The sequence below is a fragment of the Palaemon carinicauda genome, chromosome 11 (genome assembly GCF_036898095.1).
Source record: "Palaemon carinicauda isolate YSFRI2023 chromosome 11, ASM3689809v2, whole genome shotgun sequence".
NCBI classification, from domain to species: Eukaryota; Metazoa; Arthropoda; class Malacostraca; order Decapoda; family Palaemonidae; genus Palaemon; species Palaemon carinicauda.
Window position 1 is genome coordinate 52,737,469 of NC_090735.1, and position 11,738 is coordinate 52,749,206.

The window sequence follows — 11,738 nt, forward strand, 5'->3', positions numbered from 1 at the left end:
ATGTGTATATACACACACACTCACACATATATATATATATATATATATATATATATATATATATATATATAAATATGTATATATATGTATATATATATATTATATATATATATATATATATATATATATATATATATATATATATATATATATATAGCCAGAAATCTGCTCTTTATCATATAGAGGGGATGTATGTATGTATGTATGTATGTATGTATATGCATATATAAAATAAATTAAGACAACCGTAACTAATAAATGAAGCTCCTCAAGTTTAAAACAACATAATCCCGAAGGTTTTGCAAGAAACTATGCCAGACAAACAGAATTTTGAGACTCAAAAATATTAAAAAAGACAAAAATAAGGTAATGCTGATTTTAATGTTACCCATAAACAATATATATCCATCACTATACAAAGCTACATGATTAAACAATACATCCAAGAAGAAAACGCGTATAGGCCTATAGATATAAAATTCATCGTGTATCTTTGCTTATATTCAGTTATCAATGTGTACCTTACCATTATCAACTAAATTCACCGTCGTTAGGTACTCGTGCATCCAGTGCTCTGTTCGAAATTTTATATTTGACATGGTATTTTTATGGTAGTTGTTTTAACGAGACTTGTCCCAAGGGTACAGAAAATCGGTAACCAAAATAGTCCTAGTGTGTTTTTTTGCCTTACTCTGCTGTCTTTGTAGGCTATAACATACACTGAGGTCACAAATCATGGGTTCATCCTTATGCAGTTAACCATTGACTCGAGCTAATTAGGCTACTATTTGTCATAAGTACATAGGTTCGTTAACAATCTCTAGAGGTTTATCCATAACCTTTATTTGTTGTCTGCATTTTCATTCAACGTTATCCTAGTTTTACTCATTATCTATTTTCAGTCCTACATTTCTCCTTTCTCTATTCAAATCTCCTATCGTCTTTTGCAATTCCTCTCTCATCTATTAAAACCTTCTATCGTCTTTTCTAATTCCTCCCATGATTCACTGAACAAAGCTGAGTTATCTATAAATCTTAAGTTATTAAGGTATTCCCCATTAATGTTTATTCCTACCTTTCACCCATCTAAAGTCTTAAAAACTTCTAGGCATGCCATGAATAATTTAGCAGGGATAGGTTCTCACTGTCTTACTCCTTTGTTAATGTGTGTGTGTGTGTGTGTGTGTGTGTGTGTGTCTGTCTGTCTGAACTATAACCACGAAAGAAAAATTGAGACGACTCGACTGAAGTTAGTAATTTCATCTTATTGGTAACATTATCAACAGACAAACGGCCAAACTTCAACATGGAAATTGCGATAAGCAAAGCAGGTTAAATCAGCCTTTTTCTCTCGGGTGGTTTCTGGGATGGTGCATGTCTGCGCGTATGTTTGTGTGTACGCATTTGAATATATAAAAGAATAAACTGTACGCAGCAAATTTTCTTTCTATAATCTTCAAAAGATCTCTGATATTTTGAAATACTTGAATTTTTCTTATTTATTTCACTTTCTTATAACCTTTAAAATGTCATTGTTAAATTAAATAATCACAATTACAGTTGAGCGCTTATAAAATAAAGCATTGCAAAGCTATATCTTGATAAAGATATAGTATAGTATTGTCGAAATGCTGTTGTAGTGATAGAATGAAGGAAAGTGTCTTTAGCCATATAATTTGACTAAACTACGTAAATACGAGGATTCAAAAAAAAAAAAAAAAAAAAAAAAAAAAAAAAAAAAAAAAAAACACCACTAAGGCAATGGTCTTTAAATGTATGTATGTATGTATGTATGTATTGTGAAGAATTTTCTTCACTACTCTTCTTTCATTCGTAGTTTTTGGTCCTAATAATATTGTAGCCACCCCTTAAACGTTCTCTCCTACATCAAGTTTTCTTTACCAAAACATGGGGAGAACTAGTTTAAATCAACTAAACTTGTTGACAGTAGCGTACGCCATGCTCGTGACGTCACAGCGTAGATACGCACGGCAAAAGCCTTAGCGGGCGTAAGGTGGTTCTTTCCTTAAACTACGTGGGTAGAGATAAATTACTTAACTGATTAAAATATATTTCTTAATGCAGCTGACTTTAATGCATCTTCTCTTTCTCAATACCAATTAAGGTTTGTTAATTTTAAGATGTTTGCCCATCGCCCCAGCCCATTGCTAATTGATCATTAACTAATTAATTTTTAGCAAGCCAGAATAGGTAGGATTATTGTGTATATGGACTCCATTAGAGCAGCAAGATTTCTCTAAAGTATTTGTACAAAATCCTGCCTCCTTGCAACAATATATTGCCCTGTCCTAAAGTCCCGATATGGTACCTTAACTGGGTTACCTTGCGCATCATGACCCTCATCTGTCTTGAAAAGTGAAGCCAGGTGAGCCAAGGCCGTCTCTGGGTGAGCCCTCTCAACCTTAACCTTACCCCATTCGTTCGGAAGCCGGAGTGACCGACTGCCAGCCTGTCAGTGGATCGGTACACCTCTGGCTCACAACCCCCCCCCCCCCCTCCTTCCCAAAACTCGACTCACAGAGGAGTCCTGCCGATTGGAGAGACGATATTCCAAGGAGCCTGGTAAACCATTAGTGCCAAAAGTGAAGATTCTAGGGGTGAGCCAGTCAAGAGTGCAACTGTGCAACGATCCGGTCAACAGGCAATTGAAGACAAAGACTGTCTTCCAAGGAGTGCAGGTACCAAAACGTGGCCACTTAGTTTTCCCCTATTTTTTAGTTTAGATTAACTTTTAACTTGATTAGGTTAACTGGCTATTACATATTTCGGACTGTGTGCGGTGGGTTTGTGTGTATATATTTTTTCCATATAATTTTTTGCTTTCGAGACTAGCAGAGTCTCTGGGTTACATAGGCCACGTGTCCGACCTAAGTTCAGTTATTGCAGAAGACCACGAGTCTAATCAATCATATTTCTTATTTAATTTGCATTTCTGTTGTTACTTTGTGTTTGTTAAGATGTCCGTTTCATTTAATGTAAATTTGTAAAATAAATCAATATTAGGTTAATTAAACCTTGTTGTATTTCTACTCCTCCATTTATTTCATTGTGACTATTATGAATAGAGTATTTAATCTTGGGACAATATACCCGATAGTTTAAAAGGAGTAAGTAACTTAAAAAAGGGTGTGTCAGCGAGCGACTTATTATTGAATATCTGCTTCCAAGGTAAAGATCCATATCTTTAAACATAACTTTACTTTACATCACTGCTCCCATTTTTGTTATTGTCTCTAATTACTTAACGTAAGATTCCTGTCCAGCATCTCACTGGTGTCACTGGGATGGAGCCGAAACAGAGCCTAAGAGTGAAAATGACTATAGACCTGACAAAGCTAGAGTAGGCCATTAAATTACTTTTATTTTCACGTGTGGAGTTCTCCGGCCTCTGGACAGTACAATTACCCTTTTTGTATTTAAGAGTGAGGGTTAGTGAACTACGGCAGTAAAGTTATTTGCAGGGTGTTTGTGCCTCGAGTGTAAGTGCTCCTTATCCTCCCCTGTTGATCTTTGAGTAACTGACGTAGGGAGATTTTCCTGGAGTAACTAAGTCCCACTCAAACATTGAATTAATTAATTATAATAAAGTATTCTCCACATGTATGTATGTATGCATGTATGTATGTATGTATATATATATATATATATATATATATATATATATATATATATATATATATATATATACATATATATATGGGAGCGTGTGTAGATACCCAGCTATCTAGATACAATCATAAATTTAGACAACGACTAAGAAAAGGAGAAGCATTCACAAACACGAGTAATATAAAGAAGAGTGAAAAGCATATAAAAAATAAGAAGAAATTCAGTCCCAAATTCACTATCACAAAGTGAAATGAGAATTTGATTACGATCACGATTTGAGTCAGAAGATCCCGGATGTTTGCCGTGGAGATAACTTGCAGAATGTGTTTCCATCACCCTTGCGAGATGGCGGCTCCATTACTGCTGATATTGAAACTCATTAGCACAAGAAGTAGGGCTTAGCTCTTCCTAAAGAAAGTGCCAATGGAATTGGCATGATTCAACCGAATCATTTTAGACAACTGTAATTTTCTTCTAGTATGGCATACTCTTGATTACGATGATCTACACCATTGAAAATCTGCCGTAAAAAAAAAAAAAAAAAAAAAAAAAAAAAACGGTAAGAATCCTGGAATAAATATTACCAGGCATTACTGTTTTAAAAGCGGATATATTGACGTAAAGAACTGATATTACGTTCTACAACCTGTAAAATATAATTACAAAAAAAGATAAAATTACGGTCGCCTGTATTTTATAGAAATAGGTCTGAGAGCAATATATTTTTACGTAGAATTACTGATTAAAATTACGCTTTTCAACCGTGTAGATGTTAATTAGTGTGAATGAATACTGTGAATTCGAAGAGCATGAATGGCTACTGATTTAAATTTAGTTAATCACAGTAGTACTTGCTCTTTAAATAGCATTTAGGATATAAGCACTTTTCTTTAGTTGACCACCTTATATCTATTTGATTGTCAGAACTTGGAATAACATTACTCAAGAGGATCCGTACATTCCTGCAAAATGCACGCGACGAAAGACATAAAGATTTCATTCAACACAAATAAGAAAGTTCATTTCTCTATACTAAACTTGGAACTAGAAGTATTACTTATTTCTAAATTGGTAAGAAGGTAAGCATGGTCATGCAGGATTAATGGCACACGTAACATATTTTTACTTCTTTTGTTTCTTTACCACTTACGAGAAACGCTCTCTATAAATGGCAATTGAAGTCCAAATGAAAATTCTATTTGAAAATACTAAATACTCGTTTCTTTACAATTCGTATTTGCTTCAAAAGTTCCTTACTATTTCAAGGCTCGAGTCCCTTTCCTACCAATCATTCCTCTTAAAGGTTTAAAGGACGCTCATGAATGGCAGAGGCAAGGGACAGTGACATTGCCCTATCAAGCACAATTCCCTAGAAACTGACTATACACACACACACACACACACACACACACACACACATATATATATATATATATATATATATATATATATATATATATACATATATATATATATATATATATATATATATATATATATATATATATATATATATATATATATATATATATATATGAATGATCAGCGCCCAAGTCCCCTCTCCACCCAAGCTAGGACCAAGAAGGGCCAGGCAATGGCTGCTGATTTCTCAGCAGATAGACCTATAGGCTCCACCAAAGCCCTCATCTTTAGCGCACAAGAATGGTGAGGTTGCAGCGACCAAAGAAACTTATGAGTTTGAGCGGGACTCGAACCACAGTCTGGCGTTCACCAGTCAGAGACGTTACAACATCGGCCACCACAACCGTCTAATAAATTATATCTTTCAAGTTGCTGCTTGGAATTGGTGGAAAGAATGTCATAAAAAAATGACCACAAATAGATGTTAACATAAACGATGTACGGACGTTAGCGAATAGTTTTACACATTAGATAGAAAAACTCTTCTTTGTTTTTCATTGTATCAATTTTCGGACAATAAAATGCCTCTCCAGTTATGAGAAAATTTCATTGCATTATCATTACTTATTCGCTAGATCTTCAGATTTGCTCAAGTTCAGAATGAAAAAAAAAAAGAAAATTGACAATGTTAAATATTTCTCAGTAAAAGAAATGAATATACATACTGCCATTACAGAATTCATACGCAGTTTTAATTTTACTGGAAATTTTTGATTCTTAGACCATTTAAACCTTTATGATATTTCAAGAATAAATTTGAAAAAAAATCCTATCAAAATTCGAATTTTCTTAAATGAATATGGTTCTAACATACTTTTCTTATCTATATAAAAACGATTAACACTATAATGCTTTGCCGAGAAATTACAAGTATTCTGACTATTGAACTACAAGTCCTTATTTTTATTTTATCAGTCTAAACGATTAAAGCAAGGACAAAATATGCTAGAAAATTATGTGATGAAAATTTCGTCGCAATACGACGAGTAATTTTGATGTTATCATTAAAATGACAATAAATGCAAACCCGGATCCTGAATACAGATCTTGAATCCGGATCTGGATCCTGATCATCTCCAAAATTTGATGGTGTCGTTTATGGACTAAAATCTATCTGTGATGGACATTTCGTCAAAATCCGTCAATTTATTTAGATGTTATTCTTAAACTGGCGAAAAATGCAAATCTAGATTTAAAATCCAGATCCGGATCATTTCCAAAATTTTATTGGGTCGTCCATGACCCAAGATCTATCTGTGGTGAAAATTTCGTCACAATCCGTCGAGTAGTTTTGACTTTATCTCTAAATTGGTGAAAATGCAAAATCGGATCTAGAATCCGGATCTGGAAACCCGGATCAGCTCCAAAATATAATGGGGTCGTCCATGACCCAAGATCTATCTGTGGTGAAAATTTCGTCACAATCCGTCGAGTAGTTTTGACTTTATCTCTAAAATGGTGAAAATACAAATTCGAAACTAGAATCCGGATCCGGAAACCCGGATCAGCTCCAAAATGTAATGGGGTCGTCCATGACCCAAGATCTATCTGTGGTGAAAATTTCGTCACAATCCGTCGAGTAGTTTTGACTTTATCTTTAAAATGGTGAAAATACAAATTCGGAACTAGAATCCGGATCCGGAAACCCGGATCAGCTCCAAAATATAATGGGGTCGTCCATGACCCAAGATCTATCTGTGGTGAAAATTTCGTCACAATCCGTCAAGTAGTTTTGACTTTATCTTTAAAATGGTGAAAATGCAAATTCGGATCTAGAATCCGGATCCGCAAACCCAGATCAGCTCCAAAATGTAAAGGGGTCGTCCATGACCCAAGATCTATCTGTGGTGAAAATTTCGTCACAATCCGTCGAGTAGTTTTGACTTTATCTCTAAATTGGTGAAAATGCAAATTCGGATCTAGAATCCGGATCCGGAAACACGGATCAGCTCCAAAATGTAATGGGGTCGTCCATGACCCAAGATCTATCTGTGGTGAAAATTTCGTCACAATCCGTCGAGTGGTTTTGACTTTATCTTTAAAATAGTGAAAATACAAATTCGGAACTAGAATCCGGATCTGGAAACCCGGATCAGCTCCAAAATGTAATGGGGTCGTCCATGACCCAAGATCTATCTGTGATGAAAATTTCGTCACAATCCGTCGAGTAGTTTTGACTTTATCTTTAAAATGGTGAAAATGCAAATTCAGATCTAGAATCCGGATCCGGAAACCCGGATCAGCTCCAAAATGTAATAGGGTCGTCCATGATCTAAGATCTATCTGTGGGGGAAATTTTCGTCAAAATTAGTAGCGTAGTTTTGACGTCCGCCTGTCCAAAGACACACAGACAGACAAATAAATAGACTCGATCGCATAATCTCCTTGGTGGAGGTAATGAACGGGGTGCCTAATCTCCGCAGTTTGTTTTCCATTTATTAATTTAACAATTAATATTACTAAATGTCTGCTCGTTATCAGCTCCCTCGTTCTAATCAGAAACTAAAGCCTATTGAAATCATTTATACTGATCCATTGAACGCAAAATGTCCCAAACTTCGCAGAGAAGGTCTTAGATTTTTAGCCAAATAGTGTATGCGACCCATCAATAATGACGGCTAAATATTTAGTTATACATGCACACCCACGCACATACGTATGACCATTCATCTCACCGCTACCCAACAGACGGGGATAGTCAGAGTAGTTATATTCTGAGCGTAAACGGTATATATATATATATATATATATATATATATATATATATATATATATATATATATATATATATATATATATATATATATATATATACACTGTATATCTATATATTTATGTATAAGCGGACACTTGCTCTCTATTATTTAGGAGAGAGAGAGAGAGAGAGAGAGAGAGAGAGAGAGAGAGAGAGAGAGAGAGAGAGAGAGAGAGAGAGAGAGAGCTTTCAGATCTAATAAGCAACCTTTGCAGTGCCCATTCATTTTTAATCAAGATAAAGAGAAAGTTATATTCGCATCGCAACCGAGTCAGATAACAGAAAAAGATCGGGTCGGGAGAGTGAAAAAACGAGTCCGTCATCGTTGTTGTGAAATAGAGACGAGTTCGAAAGCTCCAAAAACCCCGGGAGTGAAAAGGCAATTTTCATTTCAGGTTCAACTTTGACAGGTGCCATGGCCAGATAGATATTCCAGAAACACTGGCTCATATGTATATTTTTTTTCCTTCAGGTAAAACACCGTTCCTTTCTTTCAGGCAAATGGAGGCAACACCAGAACAGTTCACGCACACACAACATGGTGAAAGGATCTGCATATCGCCATGATCAGTAAAACTGTACTAGTCAGGGTCACCTATACTAGGTTGGTTTGGTGTGAGCGATCAGATGAAAATCTTCCACCATCACCAATCCGCACTGGGCAGTGTGGTGATGAAAAATGGCCAAACACCAGATATGAATTGAAATGACTGAGGCCTTTGTCTTGCAATAGACTAGAAACGGCTGTATATATATATATATATATATATATATATATATATATATATATATATATATATATATGTATATATATATATATATGTGTGTGTGTGTGTGTTTGTATGCATACATTATATAAACTCTTAAAGTGGACTATAAACCACCAAAAGCTGTAGTGCATCAATAGTATGATTTTTTTATTGTTTGATAAAAAAGTGGGTTGAATTTTTAGATGACATGAGGGTTTGTCGATTGTACGTCACTGATTCTTAACCACCACTGTGTGGTGACATTTAGTTGCCTCCCTTTGAAACGACCATACGTTGGAAAACCTCCTCTTTTATTTATCTTAGAATTCGGCGCTGATATCCGTTTTTGAAGTTATTTTTAATAGTAAATGACAGACAGGTCGGCGGCGAAGTTTAGTCATTGCAATGGACAAGTGTGACCTGCAGTCTAAATTTAAATTTTGACTTGACTGTCATAGGACAAGTTCTGAGAGAGATGGATATTTATGGCTTTTCAAAGAAACCTGTAGTTAGTGGATATTTGATTTCTTAGCTCGATATCTATCCTAAACTCCCTCTCTGATTTGTAGGTATAGAAATAATTAAGGATTATTGGTGTCAGTGATTTGGTTGTTGTGAAGCTATTTAAATGGCAATTATTCAATCAAGGATTCTTATCAATGACCAAGATATTCAATGATCCGACACCTCTCCACGTTCTGGTGAACGGCCGGTCGGGGGTAGGGGGGTGAGCAACAATAGTTAAGCAAAAATGGAGAAATGAGATATCTGGAAAGCTGCTTCTTCCGTTTGGAAATAAACCGTTACTAAAACCTTCCATGTCGGTCAGGGGTTCCCAAACTGGGTTACATGTACCCCAAGTGGTACTTTTTTCCTCTTCAGGTGATACATTGGATCTGAGAGAATAGCCAGTAAAGTGCAATAGATGATGTAATCTGAATTGAGATTGAATAATAAAATTGTATTAAAATATCAATTTAAGTGTTTCTGTTTTCCATCCTCCATTTTAGGGGTACACAGGTACAGAAGAACAAAAAGGTTGGGAATCCCTGATATACAGTAGACAGTAGTCTTGTAAGTTGTGTCCCTCGTCACATGCTTATATTATGACGTCAGGCTGTTCAACAGGAAAGCTTTAATCTGACGTTATCGATCTTACATTTCATAAGCTATACATCTTAGCCCCTGAAGATGTACATGTTTTTATCATGTACACAGCACATGGTTCACATAAATCGCTCAAATGAACAAGTGTTTGTGAACGCTTCACATCGACGTTTGGCAGATGCTAGGTATTCGAACTTCCCCTTTAGAATAATGCATTTTGCAATACCTCCCTGGATCTCTTGTGTCTCTCGCTGTTCCTCTCGTTATAGAATTATCCTCCGTGTTTTTAGGATGAAAATGCATGAACAGTTTATGATCATCCGGCAGTCAATTGGATTATGGGAGCTTGAAATACTTTTAGTCTCGTTTAAAAGTAAATATTTCTATGGTACAAATAGTGGACGATATGAAAATGCTTTTAATCTAGTTGCATTTTTTTATGTGGGAACGAAAACAAATTCTTTTAAACTGGTCTTTCAAAATTTGCTCATCTATATTATGAAGGTTCACGGAGAAAAGGAGAGAATGAGAGAAAATAAATAGGACGACAGTGTAGTCTCAGTTTCTCGGGCCCGGGTTCGATTCCCCATCCGACCAGAAGCCATTATCTTTGAGTTGATTCCCCCTTGGGTTTCTGATCCCGAGGTACGGAGAGATTCCAGATATTAGGAGTATAATATATGGCTTATTTGAATATATATATATTCATATATATATATATATATATATATATATATATATATATATATATATATATATATATATATATATATATATATTGTGTGTGTCAACACTTTTGTGTGTAAGCAGGTAGGCACGTTACATGTTAATGCGACTAGATGAAAAATAACCGTAACGAAAATTCCTCAAAATAAGATGAATATTAAGGGTACCTGACACTTGCACGCATTCGTGGCACGCACTGGCACGCATTGATGCGCGAACTCGCGTGAACGAGTCGTAAAAATGTCGTGAACAGTGCTGGAACTCGCGTGCCAGAGCGTACCAATGCATGCCATGCGTGCCCAGAACTATGAAATGTTTAAACTTTGTGGCACGCATTGGCACGCACAAAATAGTCGTGAAATAGTCGTGAACGATGCGCCAACTGGAGTGAACTGGAGTGAATAGTGCGGGAACTGGCGTGAACTGGAGTGAACGATGCGGGAAGTGGCGTGAACTTTATAATGAAGAGAAACAAAAAGGAAACGAAAAAATTAATGAAAAGGAAAGAAAAATAAAACTAATAAATTTTTATATTTGCTGTTTTAATGTGAAAAAAAAATGATATCTTATTTCAAACTATTTCTATAACTTTATAATGAAGAGAAACAAAAAGGAAACGAAAAAATTAATGAAAAGGAAAGAAAAATAAACCTAATAAATTTTTATATTTGCTGTTTTAATGTGAAAAGAAATGATATCTTATTTCAAACTATTTCTATAACTTTATAATGAAGAGAAACAAAAAGGAAACGAAAAAATTAATGAAAAGGAGAGAAAAATAAACCTAATAAATTTTTATATTTGCTGTTTTAATGTGAAAAAAAAATGATATCTTATTTCAAACTATTTTTATAACTTTATAATGAAGAGAAACAAAAAGGAAACGAAAAAATTAATGAAAAGGAAAGAAAAATAAACCTAATAAATTTTTATATTTGCTGTTTTAATGTGAAAAAAAAATATATCTTATTTCAAACTATTTCTATAACTTTATAATGAAGAGAAACAAAAAGGAAACGAAAAAATTAATGAAAAGGAAAGAAAAATAAACCTAATAAATTTTTATATTTGCTGTTTTAATGTGAAAAAAATGATATCTTATTTCAAACTATTTCTATAACTTTATAATGAAGAGAAACAAAAAGGAAACGAAAAAATTAATGAAAAGGGAAGAAAAATATAGACCTAATAATTGTTTATATTGGCTGTTTGAATGTAAAAATAAAATGATGTCTTATTTAATGCACACACTTATTTTCCTCTATTACCAATCAAGACCCAAAACTTTTGTTTTAAATAAAAATGAACTGAAAAATAAACCCAAGAAATTTTTAAGTTTGCTGTTTGAA